Below are 21,345 nucleotides of genomic sequence, written 5' to 3'. Positions count from 1 at the left end.
GAATGACTATTGGTCAACAATAAAAAAGATGGATTACTCAGAACAGAGATTAAGAGTCCAGTAAGAATCCAGGAATCTTACCCTTAAATAATGAAATAAATCCTTTCCTTGGAAAGTAATATCCTCTCAGGCCAGGAACTCCACTAGTAGACAGCCTTCTTAAAAAAAACATTTCTGGCCGGGCATGGGTTCACGCCTCTAATCCCAGCACTTTGGGAGGCTGAGGCAGGAAGATCACCTGAGGTCAGGAGTTCGAGACTGGCCTGGCCAACATGGCGAAACCCCATTTCCACTAAAAATACAAAAATTAGCCTGGCATGGTGCATGAGCCAAGGTCACACCATTGCACTCCAGCCTGGGCGACAAGAGTGAAAACTCTGTCTCAAAAAAAAAAACATTCCTTTGGGAAGAACTTCTACATAAAAATCTTCAACATGAGACTGGAAAAAACAGTATGGGATCATCCCCGGACCGTTGGCTTTTACAGTTGGAGCTATAAGAACAAAAAGAAAAAAGGATGTCATTTAAACACAATATGTAGAAAAGAATAATTATTAAATCTGTATTGGTCTTTAACTTTTATACTTCGATCTTTAATTCTGTTATTGTAATTGAGTCCAAAGAAAAATAGTATGAGTAAAATAAAAAGAACACCATAAATGCTAATATTCTGTTTATCAAAGTCTGCAGTGAAATATCCCATTAAATCCAAGTGCAGTGACTTACACCCATAATCCCAGCACTTTGGGAGGCTGAGGCCGGTGAATCTCCTGAGGTCAGGAGTTCGAGGCCAGCCTGGTCAACATGGTGAAACCCCAACGCTACTACAAATACAAAAATTAGGCAGGCGTGGTGGCAGGGGCCTGTAATCCCAGCTACTCAGGAGGCTAAGGCAGGGAGAATTGCTTGGACCCAGGAGGTGAGCTTGCCATGAGCTGAGATCACACCACTGTACTCCAGCATGGGTGACAGAACAAAACTCCATCTTAAAAAAAAAAAACACACACACACACACAAAACAGCTAGCACATGACATTTGCTATGGGGAGACTAGGGATATGATCTTGCTGCAATCCTTCTTCCATTTTAGTAATTGCAAACAGTGTGATTCCATTCTGTTCGTCCCCACTCCACTCCAGAGCCAAAACAAGAAAATCAATTATATTTCTATTTCTTTAAAAACATATCTAACTAAATCATCTAATTAAAAGATAATATGCACGGCTCCATACTAGTAAAAAAAACTTCTTATGTCCTGAGTATCATGGACATTTGATGAATGCTTGTTCAGCTGACTGGTGTAGACTTCAATAATAACCTGTTCGATGCATTACGCCACATTAATCTTACACCTCAAAAGTAGGACAAATACTGTTCTTTCAGTTTTGTCTACCCAAAATGTAGTATTTACACATATTTAAAAATGGGTTAATAAAAAGAAAATGAGTTTGTTCTAGAGAGTATGAGAATTTTGAAAACATGAATTCTCCTGTCCTGGCACATAATTAATACTTAGAGGCATATTATTTCATGTGAAAGCTACCATTAAAAGAAATTAATGTTAAACGTTACTTCACATAATCTTCTAACCTGACTAAAGACTGAAGACCTACCTCACAAAGCTGATTTATCAAGTTGTAAATCTTCACCTGTTGAATTCATAAGTTCATCTCTGAAAGGTAAGAATAAATACTTAATATTCACTAGGCAATATTCAGCAAAGTAATATCCACTAGTACATATTTAACATTTCATCACCAAGGGTGGGTGTGAAAAGAAAAGACAGACTGGGCACCGTGGCTCACACCTGTAATCCCAGCACTTTGGGAGGCCGAGGTAGGCAGATCTTGAGGTCAGGAGTTCGAGACTAGCCTGACCAACATGGTGAAACCCCCGTCTCTACTAAAAATACAAAAATTAGCCAAGTGTGATGGCAGATGCCTGTAATCCTAGATACTCAGGAGGCTGAGGCAGGAGAATTGCCTGAACCCAGGAGGCAGAGATTGCAGGGAGCCAACATCATGCCACTGTACTCTAAGCCTAAGTGAAAGACCAAGTCTCCATCTCAGGAGGGAAAAAAAATAATTAATTAATTAATTAATTAAGAAAAGACAAGACAATCGGGATGCTTGAGCACAGCTAAATCTTCTTTTGAGGTTTCTATACATTAACCAAACAAAATAATAATTGCAAATGGTCTCATCAGGTACTTCGTGGAGGATGTGTCCTCACAAATAAACTGGTAACTTTGCAACCCACAGGTCTTTGAAACATATTACAATAATCTTAAATGGGATCCTTTAATATCACATTGCATTCAAGACTATCTTTCTCTACACATCTATAAAAATCATTTATTCCCACATAGGCTTTAAAATCTCAGGCTGGCCGGGCGCGGTGGCTCAAGCCTGTAATCCCAGCACTTTGGGAGGCCGAGACGGGCGGATCACGAGGTCAGGAGATCGAGACCATCCTGGCGAACACCGTGAAACCCCGTCTCTACTAAAAAATACAAAAAACTAGCCGGGCGAGGTGGCGGGCGCCTGTAGTCCCAGCTACTCGGGAGGCTGAGGCAGGAGAATGGCGTAAACCTGGGAGGCGGAGCTTGCAGTGAGCTGAGATCCAGCCACTGCACTCCAGCCCGGGCTACAGAGCGAGACTCCGCCTCAAAAAAAAAAAAAAAAAAAAAAAAAACTCAGGCTTAAAAACAAGACATGGATACTATTTTCTTTAGCAAAAGTAGCAGAAAACTGTGAAAGAAAATGTCAATTGCGTGCCAGTCAGGTGAGGGCAGTCTTCACGTTTTAAAAGCTAACACTGGCATGACTTACTCAATGTTGGACCCAGATAAATTAAAAAGTGGAAGATAAAAATACCTAAAATAGGCCCGGTGCAGTGGCTCACGCCTGTAATCCCAGCACTTTGGGAGGCTGAGGCAGGCAGATCACCCGAGGTTGGGAGTTCAAGACCAGTCTGACAAACATAGACAAACCCCAACTCTACTAAAAATACAAAATTAGACAGGCATAGTGGCACATGCCTGTAATGCCAGCTCCTCGGGAGGCTGAGGCAGGAGAATCGCTTGAACCCAGGAGGCAGACATTGCATGGAATCGAGATCGCACCATTGCATTTCAGCCTGGGCAAGGACAGCAAAACTCCATCTCAAAAAAAAAAACAAAACAAAACCATAAAATAACTCAGACTTAATTAAATATAACCCTGGTGGTGAATAAATATTTGTCAACAATAAAAAAAAATTTATTACTCAGAACAGAGAGGAGAGTCCAATAAGAATCCAAGAGTCTTAACTTTTAATAAAAAAATGAATCCATTCCTTTGACAGCAATATCCTCTCCAGGCCAGGAATTCCATTAGTAGACAGTCTTCTTAAAAAAAATTCCTGGCAGGGCATAGTGGTTCACATCTGTAATCCCAGCACTTTGGGAGGCTGAGGCAGGAGGATCATCTGAGGTCAGGAGTTCAAGACCAGCCTGGCCAACATGCTGAAACCCCACCTCTACTGAAAATACAAAAATCAGGCTGGCATGATGGTGGGCGCCTGTAATCCCACCTACTCGGGAGGCTGAGGTAGGAGAATCACACGAACCCAAGAGGCAGAGGTTGCAGTGAGCCAGGATCACGCCATTGCACTCCCGCCTCAGCAAGAAGAATGAAAACCCCATCCCCCACCACAAAAAAAAAGTTCCTTTGGAACGGCCTTCTACATAAAGATCTTCAACATGACACTGGAAAAAAGGGTATGGGATCATCACTGGACCTTTGGCTTTTACAGCTTGAGTTATAAGGACAAAAAGAAAAAGGGATATCATTTAAACACAATATGTAGAATAGAATAACTATTAAATCTGTATTGGTCTTTAACTTTTATACTTTTATCTTTACTTCTGTTAATATAATTGAGTCTAAAGAAAAATAGCAATAAAATAAAAATATTATTGTTCAAAACATTGAACAATTATACTCTGTTCAATGCATTATGCCAGATAAATCTTGCATCTCAAAAGTAGGACAAATACTGTTCTTCCAGTTCTGTCTACCCGTAAATGCAATATTTACATGTATTCGTAATGGGTTAATAAAAAGAAAATGAGTTCATTGTTCTAGAGAGTATGATAATTTTGACAACATGAATTCTCTTGTCCTGGCACATAATTAATACTTAGAGGCATATTATTTCATGTGGAGGGTACCATTAAAAGAATTCAATGTTAAACCTTAAATAATGACTGAAATAAAAACAACAGCAAAAATGCTAATATTCTGTTTATCAAAGTCTGTAGTGAAATATCCCATTAAAGCCGGTTGTCGTGACTCACACCCGTAATCCCAGCAGTTTGAGAGGCCAAGGCGGGTGAATCACCTGAGGTCAGGAGTTCGAGACGAGCCTGGCTAACAGTGAAACCCCATCTCTAGTAAAAATACAAAAAGTAGCCAGACATTGGGGAGGGCGCCTGTAATCCCAGCTACTCAGGAGGCTGAAGAAGGAGAATCGCTTGAGGTGGAGGCTGCAGTGAGCCAAGATCACGGAATTGCACGCCAGCCCAGGCAACAAGAGCTAAACTCTATCTCAAAACAAAACAAAACAGACAAACAAAAAACAGTAAGAGAAAACTGGAGCTAAGTCCTGCTCATTGTATTTACTTTCCTAAAATAAAACAACATTATTAAAAAAATTATGGCCAAGCCCAGTGGCTCATGCCTGTAATCCCAGCGCTTTGTGAGGCCAATGTGGATAAATCACATGAGGTCAGGAGTTCAAGACCAGCCTGGCCAACATGGTGAAACCTCAACTCTACTATGATTACAAAAATTAGGAAGGCATGGTTGCAGGTGCCTGTAATCCCAGCTACTTGGGAGGCTGAGGCAGGTAGAATTGCTTAAACCCAGAAGGTAAAGCTTGCCATGAGCTGAGAACACACTACTGCACTGCAAGGGCAACAAAACAAAACTCCATCTAAAAAAAAAAAAAAAAAAAAGAACTGCTAGCAGGTGCAATTATTCACAATATGTAGAAATTATTCTTTTCTACATACTGTGTTTAAATGATATCCATTTTTCTAATTGTTCTTATAGCTCAACCTGTAAAAGCCAAAGGTCCAGGGAGATGGGATATGATCTCACTGGCTATCCTTCCATTTTAGCAAATCTAAACAGTGTCATTCCATTCTGTATCGTCCCCACTCCAGAGCCAAAACAAGAAAATCAATTATACTTCTATTTCTTTAAAAACCTATCTAACTAAATCTAATTAAAAGATAATATGCATGGCTCCACACTCTAAAAGAAAACCTTCTGTCCTACGTATCATGGACATATGACAAATGCTTGTTCAGTTGACCGGTGTAGACTTCAATAATAATCTGTTCAATGCATTACACTAGATAAATCTTGCATCTCAAAAGTAGGACAAATACTGTTCTTCCGGTTCTGTCTACCCGTAAATGCAATATTTACATGTATTTGTAATGGGTTAATAAAAAGAAAATGAGTTCACTGTCCTAGAGAGTATGAGAATTTTGACAACATGAATTCTCTTGTCCTGGCACATAATTAATACTTAGAGGCATATTATTTCATGTGGAGGGTACCATTAAAAGAATTCAATGTTAAACCTTAAATAATTATTTCACATAATCTTCTAATCTGACTTAAGATTGAAGACCTACCTCCTGAAGCTGTTTAATCAAACTGTAAATCTTCACCTGTTGAATTCGTAAGTTCATTTCTGAAAGGTAAGAATACTTAATATTCACTAGGCAACATTAAGCAAAATAATATCCACTAGTACTTATTTAACATTTCATCACCAAGGGTGGTTGTGATAAGAAAAGACAGGCTGGACACGGCGGCTGATGCCTTTAATCCCAGCACTTTGGAAGGCTGAGGCAGGCAGATCACGAGGTCAGGAGTTCGAGGCCAGCCTGCCCAACATGGTGAAATCCTGTCTCTACTAAAAATACAAACATTAACCAGGCATGGTGGCAGGCACCTGTAAGCCCAGCTACTCAGGAGGCTGAGACAAGAGAATTGCCTGAACCCAGGAGGCAGATGTTGCAGAAACCACGATCACACCACTGCATTCCAGCCTGGGTGAAACAGCAAGATTCTGTCTCAATCAATCAATCAATAAAAATGTAAGGAGGAAGCATTTACTGTGCATGTATATGCCTGGTATTATATGAAGCACTTTAGTGTCTTATCAAATCTTCAGGATAGATCTTCAGTTCTCATGACCACAAAAGAGGACACTAAAGCTCAGACAGGAGAAGAGACATGGCCAGCCTGTGTCCCCAGAGCCTACGGTCTTACCACCAGGTGAGACCGTTACACTGGTTCCAGGTATCACATGTTGTGAGATTTTTACTTTAAAATGAACCAAAAAAAAACAAACGCAAAAAAGGCACAAGCTATTAAAAAGTGGGAGAAACACTAAGAGAACCTTAAGCACATAACTAAAAATATTATGGAAATGTTACTGAATTCACTAGCAAATTTAATTCTAGATTTTCATTGAGGAGTACGTTATATTATTCATGATGAAGAAAAAAATGTTCACTTAAGTATATTAACATAAATACCATCAATATGATTTATCATGATTAAACGTTCACTTAAGACAATTCAGTCAAAATTCTGCATCTCATACAATTTTATAGTTTGCTAGAAGGTTACAAGTAGTCATCCAAATAAAAACAGTAAAACACATGATGTTTTCCACTGGTTATTGCTCTTTTTAGGTAAGCACTTTGGTTATTGCTCTTTTTAGGTAAGCACTTGATATACACCAACAGACAGAGGATAATAACAAATTGCTAATTTCTTTCATCATTATATAAAGGTGGCTTCAGGATAGAATAGTATAAGTGCAATGACGAATTTGAAATCTAATGTCAACTCAGTGATGCATCAAGATAAAAGCAGAGACAATAGGGGCACCTTGGTGAGTACTGAATTTTTATTTATTTATTTATTTATTTTGAGATGGAGTTTTGCTCCTTTTGCCCAAGCTAGAGTGCAATGGTGCAATCTCGGCTCACCACAACCTCTGCCTCACGGGTTAAAGCGATCCTCCTGCCTCAGCCTCCCGAGTAGCTGGGATTACAGACATGTGCCACCACGCCCATATAATTTTGTATTTTTAGTAGAGACGGGGTTTCTCCATGTTGGTCAGGCTGGTCTTGAACTCCCGACCTCAAGTATCTGCCTGTCTCGACCTCCCAAAGTGCTGGGATTACAGGCGTGAGCCACCACACCTGGATGAATACCAAATTTAATGAAGCAGACTAAGAGAAACAATTCATTTTAAAAAATAACATTTGGCCAGGCATGGTGGCTCACACCTGTAATCCCAGCACTTTGGGAGGCTGAGGCAGGTGGATCAGTAGGTCAGGAGTTCAAGACCAGCCTGGCCAAGATCATGATACCATCTCTATTAAAAATACAAAAATCAGCCAGGCGTGGTGGCTGGCGCCTGTAATCCCAGCTGCTCAGGAGGCTGAGGCAGAGAACTGCTTGAACCCGGGAGGCAGAGGTTGCAGTGAGTAGAGATCACACCACTGTACTCCAGCCTGGGTGACACAGTGAGGCTCTGTCTCAAAAAAAAAATAATAATAATAATTCAATGAAATCCCTAAGATGAAGGGCTTTGCAATACATATGTAAATAAATTCCCAATCTCCATGCTGAAAGTTTAAAAAAATTCTAATAATTAAAGAAACACAACTTTTCCTTAGCTTTGTAGCAATTTAGAAACAGAGAATGTTTCCAATATTTAGACACTACAAAGCACCTGACAAGGAGAAACGTGTAAGGAGGCATGACTCACCGGCAGCCCTGGGCCTGTCCACAGTACCCCCATGATGAAGAGTAACTCCACTGTGTAAATGCTCATGAACACAGGATTACAGGACTTTTCCAGTTTAGACATACCATATTTTCTTTCAGACAATTCTTCAACTTGCTTATGTAGATCAGCGATACGATTATTCCATTTCTCTGAAAACTGAGCAAAAGCTGATTCTCAATAATATGTCCCTATGTCAGAGCAGCACTAACATGTAAGAACTTATTTCATATATTTTACATTCTAACCGTCCACATCATTTTACTGCTTTGAAAAAAATTTTTCCCTTTTTTGGTGGTTCTTAGAATTGGTTTAATGAGAGACTATTAGAGAAGTTGAAAAGCAAGAGGGCAGAAAAGTTCAATCAAATTAAACACGGTAACAGGGAGGCCACAAAGAGGAGGTCTCCAGGGGTCTTTTAGCAAACTTCCTAAAACTTGTCTCAGCTGTGCGGAAATAAGTCTTTACAGCAGCCGGGTGTGGTGGTGCAGGCCTGTAATCCTAGCACTTCAGCAGCAGAGGCAGGCGGATCTCTTTGAGCTCAGGGTAACATAGCCAAAACCCCCCTCCCCACCCCCACCTATCTCTACCAAAAATACAAAACAGCCAGGCATGGTGGTGGGTGCCTATAGTCCCATCTACTCAGGAGGCTGAGGCAGGAGAATCACTTGAACCCAGGAAGCAGAAAGCAAGAGGGCAGAAAAGTTCAATCAAATTAAACACGGTAACAGGGAGGCCACAAAGAGGAGGTCTCCAGGGGTCTTTTAGCAAACTTCCTAAAACTTGTCTCAGCTGTGCGGAAATAAGTCTTTACAGCAGCCGGGTGTGGTGGTGCAGGCCTGTAATCCTAGCACTTCAGCAGCAGAGGCAGGCGGATCTCTTTGAGCTCAGGGTAACATAGCCAAAACCCCCCTCCCCACCCCCACCCCCTCTACTACAAAAATACAAAACAGCCAGGCATGGTGGTGGGTGCCTATAGTCCCATCTACTCAGGAGGCTGAGCAGGAGAATCACTTGAACCCAGGAAGCAGACGTTGCAGTGAGCCAAGACCATGCCACTGCCAGCCTGGACGACAGAGCAACACTCCACCTCAAAAAAGAAAAAACAAAAACAAAAACAAGGTTAAAAGGGACCCCAGACCTTAAAGGTACAAGTTTAAGAGGGACCCCTGAGCAAAAAATGCCAACCCTTTTTCTCTCAATCTTTGCAACACCAGGAGGGTGTAACAGTTTTGCAGCCTAGCTGTAGCAGGCTGATGCCCCCAAGATGCCCATATCCTAATCCCGGAAACTGGTGAACATGACCTTGTATGGCAAAAGGGGCTTTGCAGATATAATGAAGTTAAGGGTCTTTGGCTGGCTTGTACTGGCGGGGTTAATGTACTCACCCGGATCCTTATAAGAGCAGAGAAGGTGATGGAGAGGGTGGGAGGTGTAGTGACGGAAGCAGGAAACTCCAGTCATTCAGGACATGCAGCACAAGCTGAGAAGTGCAGGCCGCCGCCTCCAGGGCCAGGAGACAGATTCTCCTGCAGAGCCTCGGAAGGCAACAACCCTGCTCCCACCTTGCTTCAGTGGGACTTACTTTAGAATTCTGGTCTTCAGAACTGTAAGGGAATACATTCGTGTTGTTTCAAGTCACTGTGTGGTAATTTGTTGCAGCAGCCACGGGAAACTAGTATTGTAGTGAAGCCTCAAAACCCATCTGAAGGGGCTGGGCTCAGTGGCTCATGTCTGTAATCCCAACACTTTGGGAGGCTGAGGAGGGCAGATCACTTGAGGTCAGGAGTTCGAGACCAGCCTGGCCAACGTGGTGAAATGCCGTCTCTACAAAAAATACAAAAATTAGCCGGGCACAGTGGCACATACCTGTAATCTCAGCTACTCAGGAGGCTGAGACATGAGAATTGTTTGCACCCAGGGTGGGGGGGTGGAGGCTGCAATGAACTGAGATTGCACCACTGCACTCCCGCCTGGGTGACAGACCAAGGCTCCATCTCGAAAACAAAAACAAAACAAAACAAAAAAACCCACCTGAAGAAGTTTCCAGTTCTGCCAGCAGTCCCCCACCCAACCCTCGGAAGCAGACATTCCATTGCTGTGGGCCATGGACAGGCAAAACGAAGCGCCTCCTCCTGGCAGAGGCCTACCCAGGAGAAACCCAAGGGAAGGCACTGCCTGGCCAGGCTCTCTGCCAAAGCCATATTATGGTGTTTTTTGTTTTTGTTTTTGTTTGAACACAGTTTCACTCTGTCTCCCAGACTGGAGTGCAGTGGCACAATCTCGGCTCACTTCGACCTCTGCCTCCCCAGTTTAAGCAATTCTCCTGCCTCAGCCTCTTGAGTAGCTGGGATTACAGGAACATAGTATGCCTAGCTAATTTTTATATTTTAAGTAGAGATGGGGTTTTGCCATGTTGCCCAGGCTAGACTTGAACGCCTTACCTCAAGTGATCCACCTGTCTCAGCCTCCCAAACTGCTGGGATTACAGGAGTGAGCCACCGCACCCAGCACTCCCCAAGGCAGGCTTTTTCCAGGGGATCAGTCCTGGTCTGGTCTGGCTCTGCCCACTCTCCCTCTCACCTAGCTGCAATCCCTAGCTCCTTCTCAGTAGAGGAGTGTGGACCCCAACCCCAGCTTGGTATGGTTCAGATCTGCGTTTCACTCATGGAACCTGGCTGCTCCCCAGGCCCTGGAGAAAAACAGGGTCTCTCTGCAGGTATGATACAGGATGGGCCTGTCCCCAGGACCCTGTGAGAGGGAAGCCCAATGTCCCACCAGATTGGCAGAGCTGGGAAAGAGAAAGTTTTATGATAGCCCTAAGGAAAAAAAGAGGCAGCAGAGGAAGCAGGACAGCACTCACATGGAACCCATGTGGCTGCCTCAGTGAGGTGAGGGAGGAGTGCACCCCAGTGACATGAGGGGGAAGAGAGGCGCGGTTCCAGGGCAGCTTTCCCCCTCATTTCCTGCCATGTTACTCTGATCCCCTCCAGGTGAGCCTGCCCACTTTGTGCCCAGGAGCCTGTAGAAAAACACAGCTCCAAATGGTTATGGCCCCAGGAGTGGGGCACAGCAGGGAGGAGACCTGGACAGAGGACAGGCAGGGGAGGAGGGAGTGGGCCTCAAACTCCTGGAGGGGGCCCTTCTCATGGGTCCTCCTTTTTGGCTTCTCCTTCTTTACCCTGGGCTGATCACCCAGGGAAGAACTGAAGCAAGGTTTCTCACCCTCAGGTCCAAGGGGTTCAACTACCGGGCCCTTAGGGAAGTGTGAGCCCCCTGAAAGGATGCAAGGGTTTTTTTTTGGAGATGGAGTTTCGCTCTTGTCACCAAGGCTGGAGAGCAGTGGTGCAATCTCACCTCACTGCAACCTCTGCCTCCCGGGTTCAAGTGAATCTCCTGCCTTAGCCTCCAGAGTAGCCTGTAAGGTGTAAAGCCAACAGTAAGGTGGCTGCCACCACGCCTAATTTTTTGCATTTTTAGTAGAGATGGGGTTTCACCACGTTGGGCACGCTGGTCTCGAACTCCTGACCTCAGGTGATCCGACCGGCTCGGCCTCCCGAAGTTCTGGGATTACAGGCGTGAGCCACTGCGCTTGGCCGCAATGCAAGGTTTTGCATGGAGAGCATGTACATGCCTTTCTGGAAAACAGTCCACAGCTTATTCTCAGCAGGCTCCACAGTCAAAAAAGGTTAGAACTCTTGCTACAGAGCTGTGGGAGCACCTAGGTGAGGGGCCTGCCAAGGGCATTCTGGGGACTACCTGGGCACCCCTGAGCCCACTGTCCCCTAGGCAGGCTGCACTGCTTGGTATTTGCAGAGCTGAGGGGGTGGGGCACGTGGGGACTGTGAAATTGCCCTGAGATGACCCACAGTCCTCAGCTGGGAAGTGAGGGGTGCATCTCCTGCAGCATCCTCCATCCCTAGACCATGGGGCCAGGAGAACTGATCCTTTCAGCAAGTCAAAAGCCTATTACTGACTTCTTCCCTGGCCATGTAGACAGTGAACCAGGGTAGTCATATCAAGTAAATGCCTTGGTCCTGTCACCGAGGTGACCAGTAGGCATTCCCAGGTGCAGTGAAGGTCCTGACACCAAGATATGCACCTGGCCACCTGAGGAAAGAGAAAGGACTATCTGAGGGGATGGGGCAGAGCTGGGTGTGGAGTGGTCCTTGTGGGTCTTGGTGAATGGGAGGGGGAGCAGCATGATCCAGACCTTGAGGCAGAAGGACAACCAGGAGACAGCCTGGAAAATGTGCTGGACCCACAAGGGCTCAAGGCTGGCCAGAGAGGGAGGTGGGATAGGCTGGAAAGTCCTGAGGTCTGAAGATTGGCCCTGGCAGAAAGAAGCCAGGTAAGGTGGGGTGTTACCTGCACCCTGGGGGCCAACTGCAGGCCAGATCAGGCCAATTACCGGGCCCTTAGGGAGATGTGAGCCCCTTGAAATGGTGGAAGGTTTTTTGTTTTTTTTTTTTTTTTGAGACGGAGTTTCGCTCTTGTCGCACAGGCTGCCACCTTTGCCCAGAGCAGGCACCAACATTTCTGGCTCTGGGTGTGACCTCAGAATGGGGAAAAGCCCCAACCCCCACCAGGACCACCTGCCGCCTAGACTACTTCAGATGCTGAACCCAAGCCAGGGGCAGGAAGCTAGAATGACACCTAGGTTAATCCCGATAAAGTCCCTGGCTCCCCCCAGCTATGGGGCTGAAGGGGAATTACAGCCCAAACCCCAGATGCTGACTCTCCAACACTGAGCCCTCAGTGCCCACAGGGAGATAGAATCAGCACACTATCCAGATGGGGAAATGGGCTCCGAGAAGTGCAAGAGCCTTGCCCAATGCCCCAGACCAGGGCTCCAGACCCACAGGGTTCTTTTGTCACTGTGTCCAGAGGGCAGCAGCTGCTCTGAGGTACCCACCTGAGCCTGGCAGCTTTCTCCAACTTTGGAAGCCCAGGAGCATGGCCCAGGTCCACAGATGCACCGGCATGAGGTGCGCCCAGAGGGACAGAGGCAGATGAGTTTCGTCTCCTCCACTGGATTGTGAGGGCCTAGAAGGAGACAAGGGTCTGCTTGAGAAGGCACTGAATAGTGAGCAACTTGGGGCGGTTTCCCTCTGGATGGATCTGCAGTGCCTGGATGGAACCTGGCTCAGACAGAGCTCAGTTCTGCAGGTCCCTGAGGCATGGAGAGTTCACAGCTACCAAGTGTACGAGTCTGGATTCAAAGCCAACAAACAGCATGACTTGAAAGTCCCTGCCCTACCTGGACCACTCACCTCTTGGGAGTCACCCTTGCAGGCTCATCAGATGCCCAGGCCAGCAGCACAGCCGGCCAGGACCAAGGAAACCTGGGGAGCCTCAGAGTACCCCCAGGTATTCCAACCTAAACCTGGCACCCCTGCCTCTCACCACCCTTCTTCTTGCTTTAACCTCACCCCCTACACAGAGCCTGGGCCACCTAACGTGGCATCAAACAGATGCCTCAATAAATCAGAGTCTAATTTTCCTGGAGAAAAAAAAAAAAAAAAACTTAACAGATATACATACAAATTCAAAATATATCCTAAAGTACATATAAATTCAATATATATCCAATCATGGTGACTATGACAGTAGAACATTAAAATACTATTTTCAAAATGTATACAAGCTTAATGTTCTATTTATTCAAACTATTCAAAATACAAATCATCAACATAATTTGCCACTAACATCTCATTCAGTCCCTTCACAGGACACATGATTCACTGGGAGTTAATAAATTAGCAGCTGGCAGGCAGTGACACATAGCAAAAATGAAAACCAAGAGGTGAAATAGTTCTGAAATAAAAAGGGTTTTAAAGCTAAGAGAAATCATTGAATTACTAAGTCATTAGCACTAATTTTGAGCCAACTAACTAATTAATACGAGATGACACAGTGTCCTATGTTTTGGCAAATACAAACTATGTTTAAACAATGTCTGTAATGTGACTTTCAAAATGCTCCTGGCTTTACAAAGATGTTGTGATTAAAATGTAGTAATACGTGCTAACACATTTCCCCCTGCAGAGAATGTTGTAACTTTCATCAGTCACACTGAGAGTCCAGAAGATGAAGGAAAAGGTAGTGGATTTCACTGAGAACTTACCAGAGTTGAACTCCCTCACTTTCTGTTGCCCAGCATTGGCAGGTTACGGGACTGGTGGCTGTGGTGTCTCAATGGTCTTTGGTCTCTTAGAAGGTGGAGAATCATCATCATCTTGAAAAAGAACATATGCTCATTACTGAAGGAACCATCTTAGGTTACAGCCACCTCCGGGTCAATTCCCAACATTCAAAATCTGAGCAGGGCTTTAAAGCTATTTTGAGTATTAATAATTATTTCTGTATTGCGAACTTCAGCATACTTTTTTCTAGTTATATCTGAAATGTTATTCTTCTGGGATGTGCGCAAGTGAATACTGCTTTTTCTTCTGTCTTGCTTCATTACTTTTTAGTCTGCTTCATTTGAATCATCATAAGTCTCCCCTTCTCCTCAAATAGCTTTCAACTTGCTGCCAAGAACAATAATCTATTTTAAGGCTTTTGAGAAAAAACTTTCAATGAAGAGAGCCACCTAAAGTTATACAAATATAGAAGAAACGGGGTAAAATAAAGCTTAGATTGGAAAAAAATATTTAAGATTGTACAAAATTCAAGCACACATAAACAAGGGAAGCTGGGTAATTGTATGTTCAAATACTTTTAACAAGTGCAAAATGTGGAGGCTTAAAGAAATAGGGCTGGCCAGGCATGGTGGTTCACGCCTATAATTCCAACACTTTGGGAGGCCGAGGCAGGCTGATTACTTGAGGTCAGGAATTCGAGACCAGCCTTGCCAACATGGTGAAACCCCATCTCTACCAAAAATACAAAAATTAGGCCAGGAGCGGTGGCTCACACCTGTGATGCCGGCACTTTGAGAGGCCAAGGCGAGTACATCACCTGAGGTCGTGAGTTTGACTAACACAGAGAAACCTTGTCTCTACTAAAAATACATTAGCTGGACATGGTGACGCATGCCTGTAAACCCAGATACTTGGGAGGCTGAGGCAGGAGAATCGCTTGAACCCGAAAGGCAAAGGTTGCGGTGAGCCAAGATCGCACCATTGCACTCCAGCCTGGGCAACAAGAGTGAAACTCCATCTCAAAAAAAAAAAAGAGAACAAAAATTAGCCAAGAGTGGTGGCACATGTAATCCCAGCTACTTGGGAGGCTGAGGCAGGAGAATTGCTTGAACCTGGGAGGCTGAAGTTGCGGTGAGCTGCGATTGCACCACTACACTTCAGCCTGGGTAACAGAGTAAAACCCTGTCTCAAAAAAAAAAAAAAAAGAGAAAGAGAGAAAGAAAGCAAGAAAGCAAGCAAGCTACATTATTTATGAAACAGATACTGTTGACTCGGTCACAAGAAAGCCTGTGTATAAATGAGCAGTAAGATATTCAAGCACAGCACACACTCTACTCAGGACAGCTATCCTGAGTTCCATGCTTACTTCCTTCTGGATACACCAGCAACTCAATCTGCTATGATCCTGCAATACATCTCTTGTTAAAATTAGAGACATCTGGGCCAGGCACAGTGGCTCATGCCTGTAATCCCAACACTTTGGGAGGCCGAGGCAGGTAGATCACCTGAGGTCAGGAGTTTGAGACCAGCCTGGCCAACATGGTGAACTGCTGTCTCTATCAAAAATACAAAAATTAGCCTGGCCTGGTGGCATGTGCCTGTAATCCTAGCTACTCGGGATCCTGAGGGAGAAAAATCGGTTGAACCTGGGAGGTGGAGGTAGCAGTGAGCCAAAATCGTGCCACTGCACTCCAGCCTGGGTGACAGAGCAAGACTGTCTCCAAAAAAAAAAAAAGAAAGAAAGAAAGAAAAAAATAAATTAGACATCTGGATCAAATCAGCTACTTCTGTCACCGTCTAGTCCCGCAAAGTGTCAGGTAACGTCCTATTAAGATCGCTGCTCACATATCTATAAAAATACTGAAAATATCATTTTAAAAAATCTTTTTTTTTTTATTTTGAGACGGGACTTTTGCTCTTCTTGCCCAGGCTGGAGTGCACTGGTGCGATCTCGGCTCACTGCAACCTCCACTTCCTGGGTTCAAGCAATTCTCCTGTCTCAGCTTCCCGAGTAGCTGGGACAGCAGGCATGCACCACCATGCCCGGCTAATTTTGTAGTTTTAGTAGAGACAGGGTTTCTCCATGTTGGTCAGGCTGGTCTTCAACTCCCGACCTCAGGTGATCCACCCACCTTGGCCTCCCAAAGTGCTGGGATTACAAGCGTGAGCCACCGCACCTGGCCAAGAAACCCTTATTTAAAAACAAGCCAGGTGTGGTGGCTTACGCCTATAATCCCAGCACTTTGGGAAGCAGAGGCAGGTGGATCACTTGACATCAGTAGTTTGAGACAAGCCTGGGCAACATGATGTAACCCCATCTCTACTAAGAATATATATATATAAAAAAAAAAAAATGCCGGGCGCGGTGGCTCACGCCTGTAATCCCAGCACTTTGGGAGGCCGAGACGGGTGGATCACGAGGTCAGGAGATCGAGACCATCCTGGCTAACACGGTGAAACCCCGTCTCTACTAAAAAATACAAAAAACTAGCCGGGCAAGGTGGCGGGCGCCTATAGTCCCAGCTACTCGGGAGGCTGAGGCAGGAGAATGGCGTGAACCCGGGAGGCGGAGCTTGCAGTGAGCTGAGATCCGGCCACTGCACTCCAGCCTGGGTGACAGAGCGAGACTCCGTCTCAAAAAAAAAAAAAAAAAAAAAAATTAGCTGGGTGTGGTGGTGGGCACCTGTAATCCCAGCTTCTCAGGAGGCTGAGGCAGGAGAATCGCTTGACCCTGGGAGGTGGAGGTTGCAGTGAGCGGAGATCTTGCCACTGCACTCTAGCCTGGGAGACAACAGAAAAACTCCATCTCAAAAAAAAAAAAAAAAAAAAAAAAAAATAGACCCCATTTCAAAACAAAAGAAAAGCAAAACAAAACACAAACGTGGTATGGAAATAAAAATAATTACCGTGTTAAACACAGCTTCGTAGAAAATAAAAGACCACTCAAATACAATAAGCTGTCTTTTTAGACAGGTATAATTGTTATTCTTATTTTACAGCTTAAGAAACAGGCTCAGAGAATGTTATTTGATTGGACCGTGTTGGATCTCTGGCCAGTGCAGCTGAGATCAGACTTCGTGTGTAACTCCACTAGCCTACCAGGGTGCCTCTCACAAAGGTAAGAAATGTAAATTTGGCCTAATATACGAAGTTGCCACGGCAGCACTGGGTCAGTTCTACATACACTACTTCTATGTTCATCAAGGGAAACCTTACAGGAAAGTGAAAATGTTTCTAGAAGGTGATTGGACACCAGCACATTTGCTTGTTGCCTTTGGGCTCTTCTTCTCAGGCCAACAGTAACATGAAATTATTGACTGACTATTCCAGTCAACTGGAGAAAATGGTACCAAGGTCGCCAACATCAGACAAATTCACTTGAGGACCTATCTATGTACTTTGAAAGACAAAACTGCTTGTGAAGGATACTGTATTTCAGAAAAACAGAATCATATTAACAACTAATAACACTGTAAAATGCTGATGTGTTGAATGCTACTTTAGAAAAACATGTTCAAATCGAGGGAAAAAAGTCGAAAACTACATATCTAGCTAGCTAGTTAACTATCTAGAGACATGCTTTCATTCCTGGCCTCAAGTAGTCCTCCTACCTCAGCCTCCTAAGTAGCCTGGGCCACAGGTGGACACAGTTACACCTGGGTTTTTTGTTTTGTAGAGACAGGGTTTCACTACATTGCCCAGGCTGGTGTCATACTTTGGAGTCTCGCTGTGTTGCCTAGGCTGGGGTGCAGTGGTGCAATCTCAGCTCACTGTAACCTCAGCCTTTTGGGATCAAGGAGTAGCTGGGACGACAGGCATGTGCCACCACACCTGGCTAATTTTTGTACTTTTTGTAGAGACTGAGTTTCACCATGGCCAGGTTGGTCTCAAACTCTTGACCTCAGGTGATCCACCCACCTCGGCCTCCCAAAGTGCTGGGATTACAGGCTTGAGGCACCAAGCCTGGTGGAGCACTTTCTTGTTATTAAACAGCCTAACCCAGGCGGGGCACAGTCCCTCACGCCTGTAATCCTGACGACTCTGATGGCCAAGGTGAGAAGACCGCTTGAACCCAGGAGCTCGAAACTGGCCTGGGCAACACAGCGAGACCCCCATCTCTACAAAAATTACAAAAATTAGGCCACGTGAGCACCGCCCCCGGCCAATTTTTGTATCTTTTGTAGAGACGGGGTTTCTTCATGTTGCCCAGGCTGGTCTAGAACTCCTCAGCCCAAGCCAGCCATCCTCCCGCCTCGGCCTCCCAAAGTACTGGGATCGCAGTTTTATTTGGCAGTCCCTCCCTGTTGAACACTTAGGTTCTTTTTTTTACTTTTTTAGACAGGGTTTACCTCAGTCTCGCAGGCTGGAATGCTATGGTGGGACCATAGCTCATTGGAGCCTTGAACCTTGGGGTTCAAGTAGCTGGGGGCTGAGGTAGGACTACTAAAACAGGGTCGCACCATGTTGCTAGACTGATCGTGGCCTGAAGGGATCCTCCCGCCTTGGTCGCGCCTGGACATATTTTTGTATTTTTGACCGACATAAACACTGCGCTGGGTCTGAGTTTGTCAACTACCCTTCTCCAGCCAGCAACACACAGGACCTGGAGGGGAGGTCGCGGTTACCAGGCTCCACTCTCAGGAGAAAACTGCTCAGCTACTGACACTCCCACCTCCGTGACGCCGCCGAACGCCCCCGCCTGTGACATCGCTCCAAGGCCCATCCTTGCGACGTCACCGAAGGCGCGCGCTTGTGACGTCGCAGAAGCCCGCTCCTCACGCGGAGCCGATCGGAACTCGCGGCGGGGCTGCAGGTCTTCCAGGAGCGCTCGTGCGCGGACGCCTGGCCCAGGCCGCCGGGGGGGATATAACCGGCAGCTGAGCTGGCCTTTTTGTGTCCGCAAGCTTCGGCGCGGCTGCCGCCGCCCATAAGCTACCGGGAGGAGCTTTACGACTTCCCCGCCTGCAGGGCCGGGCGTAGCAAGGGCCAGACGCGTCACGAGCAGGCGCTGCGCCCCAACCGGCCGGCTCCTGGCGGGCCCGTTGCGGAGAAGCTCCTCAATGGCCAGCGGCAGCTGCAGCCTCGGCAGTGCACTCGCCTCACCTGATCCCGGGTACGTGCATCCCACAACACCTCCCCCAGCCAGGACCCGAGGACCCCCGGGAGCGTCCCCGCCACCTGGCGCGGCTCATCCTGGGCAGGGTAGGCCCCCTCTGAGGTTGCCCCGCATTAGGGAGCTGCACCGCGGAGCTCGACCTCTCAGGGGCCGTTGTAATCGCATTAAGCCTTTGAAACTTTGTAGCGGTGTAAAAGGCGCTAGAAAACGAAGAAAACATCTTTTTAAAAATATAAGCGATCGGTCGGGCGCGGTGGCCCACGCCTGTAATCCCAGCACTTTGGGAGGTCGAGGCGGGTGGATCACGAGGTCAGGAGTTCAAGACCAGCCTGGCCAGCATGGTGAAACCCCGTCTCTACTAAAAGTACAAAAATTAGCCGGGCGTGGTGGCGGGCGCCTGTAATCGCAGTTACTCCGGAGGCTGAGGCAGAGAATTGTTTGAACCCGGGAGGCGGAGGTTGAAGTGTGCCGAGATCGCACCACTGCACTCCAGCCTGGGCAACAGACCGAGACTTTGTCTAAACGTGTGTGTGTGTGATCGATCGAGCCCGGCAGGTTGAGATTACAATGAGCCGAGATTATATAAAAGATCAAGCACGGGAGGTTGAGGTTACACTCAGATGAGATTGCCCCGTTGCACTCCAGCCTGTGTGACAGAGGGATACTCTGTCTCTAAAACCTTACATGCAAGTGAGAGCTTTTCTTCCAGCGCTCATGCTCAGACTGAAGAAAGTAATTGGGCCGGGCCCAGTGGCTCACGCCGGTAATCCCATACTTTGGGAGGCCGTGGCGGTGGATCGCTTGAGCTCAGGGGTTCCAGACTAGCTTGGGCAACATGGTGAAACCCTGTCCCTACAAAAATACAAAAAATTAGCTGGGCATGGTGGCACGCGCTTGTAGTCCCTGCTGCTTGTAGGGCTGAGGTGGGAGGATCGCTTGAGTCCAGGAGGTCGAGGCTGCACCTCCTGGGCTCAGGCAATCCTTTTCAGCCTCCCAAAGTGCGGGGATTACACTGTATTTTAATGCTTTTTTTGAAAATGGAAACTTTTACAGGCAATTCACTTCCTTCAAGCTAATGATAAGGGAATGATGCTATTCTGTTTTGTTTTCTGTTTGTGTGTGTGTATGTGTGTGTTTTCTTTTTTGAGACAGGGTCTTGCTCTGTTGCACAGGCCAGGTGCAGTGGCTCATGCATGCCTCTAATCCCAGCTACACAGAAGGCTGAGGCAGGAGAATCGCTTGAACCCAGGAGGCAGAGGTTGTAGTGCGCCGAGATCGCACCACAACACTAATGCCAACATGCCCAGCTAACTTTAGCATTTTTTAGTAGAGACTGTGTTTCACCATGTTGGAAAGGCTGGTCTTGGACTCCTGACCTCAGGTTATCCACCTGCCTTGGCCTCCAAAAGTGCATGAGGCACTGTGCCTGGCTAATTTTTGTATTTTTAGTAGAGGCGGGGTTTCACCATGTTAGCCAGACTGGCGTTGAACTCCTGGCCTTAAGTGATCCACCTGCCTCAGCCTCCCAAAGTGCTGGGACTACAGGTGTGTGCCACCGTGCCCGGGCCCCCCCCTTTATTCCTTACAATCATGCAGTTCTAACTCAGCAGTCAGAGGTAGATTTTTCACTTGCAGCAGAGGCAGTAGAGGTTTTGGAAATGCTCCTTGAGGCAGACACTACACCCCGATTTCATGGAGTGCTTTGGGCTGAGCCAAGTCTGCAGTAGGCAGAAGGCTCTGAGAAGTCGTCCCAGCCTGGACAAAGAACAGTTCAGAGCTCTGGGGCACAGGGGTGTGCTCAGCAGGACTGGGTGGACAGGACCTTTGTTGCGAAGGTGAAGAGCGCAGGCTTCCAGGAGCAGGTGCCTGACAGACAGGCTTCTTTGGGAGGTGGCCAGAGGAGATGTCTGTTTGCTGGGGCAGGAATTGGAGGGAGCCGCCCAGCCTGGAGAGGTTCAGCCAGGCTGTCACAAGGCTTTGAAACTTCCCATCTGAGAGTCTGCACTCCCTGTTTGCTTGATGCATTAATAAATATCCCACCCAAATCTGCACCCATCCACTCCTGTGTTCAAGAGCTGTTTCAGGGAGTCAACCTCATTTTTGGCAGTGTCCAGCCCACTGACCTCAGCTCTGTGTGCCTGGAAGGGTGGCTCTCCTCTGGGGGGATAGGATTCGGAGGCGGGGGGAGAAAGAGTGATGTTAGAGAGCTCGGTCTAG

General features: G+C 46.4%; 1 long non-coding RNA gene across 1 annotated transcript; it reads right to left on the bottom strand.

Annotated features, from left to right (window-relative positions):
• Window positions 1-393: 393 nt before the first annotated feature.
• Window positions 394-8,025, bottom strand: LOC126947400 (uncharacterized). The gene is made up of 4 exons (XR_007723062.1): window positions 7,953-8,025; window positions 5,690-5,748; window positions 1,614-1,672; window positions 394-493 (listed from the first exon to the last, which is right to left on the bottom strand). It is a non-coding gene; the product is annotated as an uncharacterized LOC126947400 (long non-coding RNA).
• Between the last annotated feature and the right edge of the window lie 13,320 nt (window positions 8,026-21,345).

The sequence above is a fragment of the Macaca thibetana genome, unplaced genomic scaffold (genome assembly GCF_024542745.1).
Source record: "Macaca thibetana thibetana isolate TM-01 unplaced genomic scaffold, ASM2454274v1 unplaced_scaffolds232, whole genome shotgun sequence".
NCBI classification, from domain to species: Eukaryota; Metazoa; Chordata; class Mammalia; order Primates; family Cercopithecidae; genus Macaca; species Macaca thibetana.
Note: the sequence above shows the minus strand (reverse complement) of the source record. Positions and strands in the feature narration are given on the sequence as shown.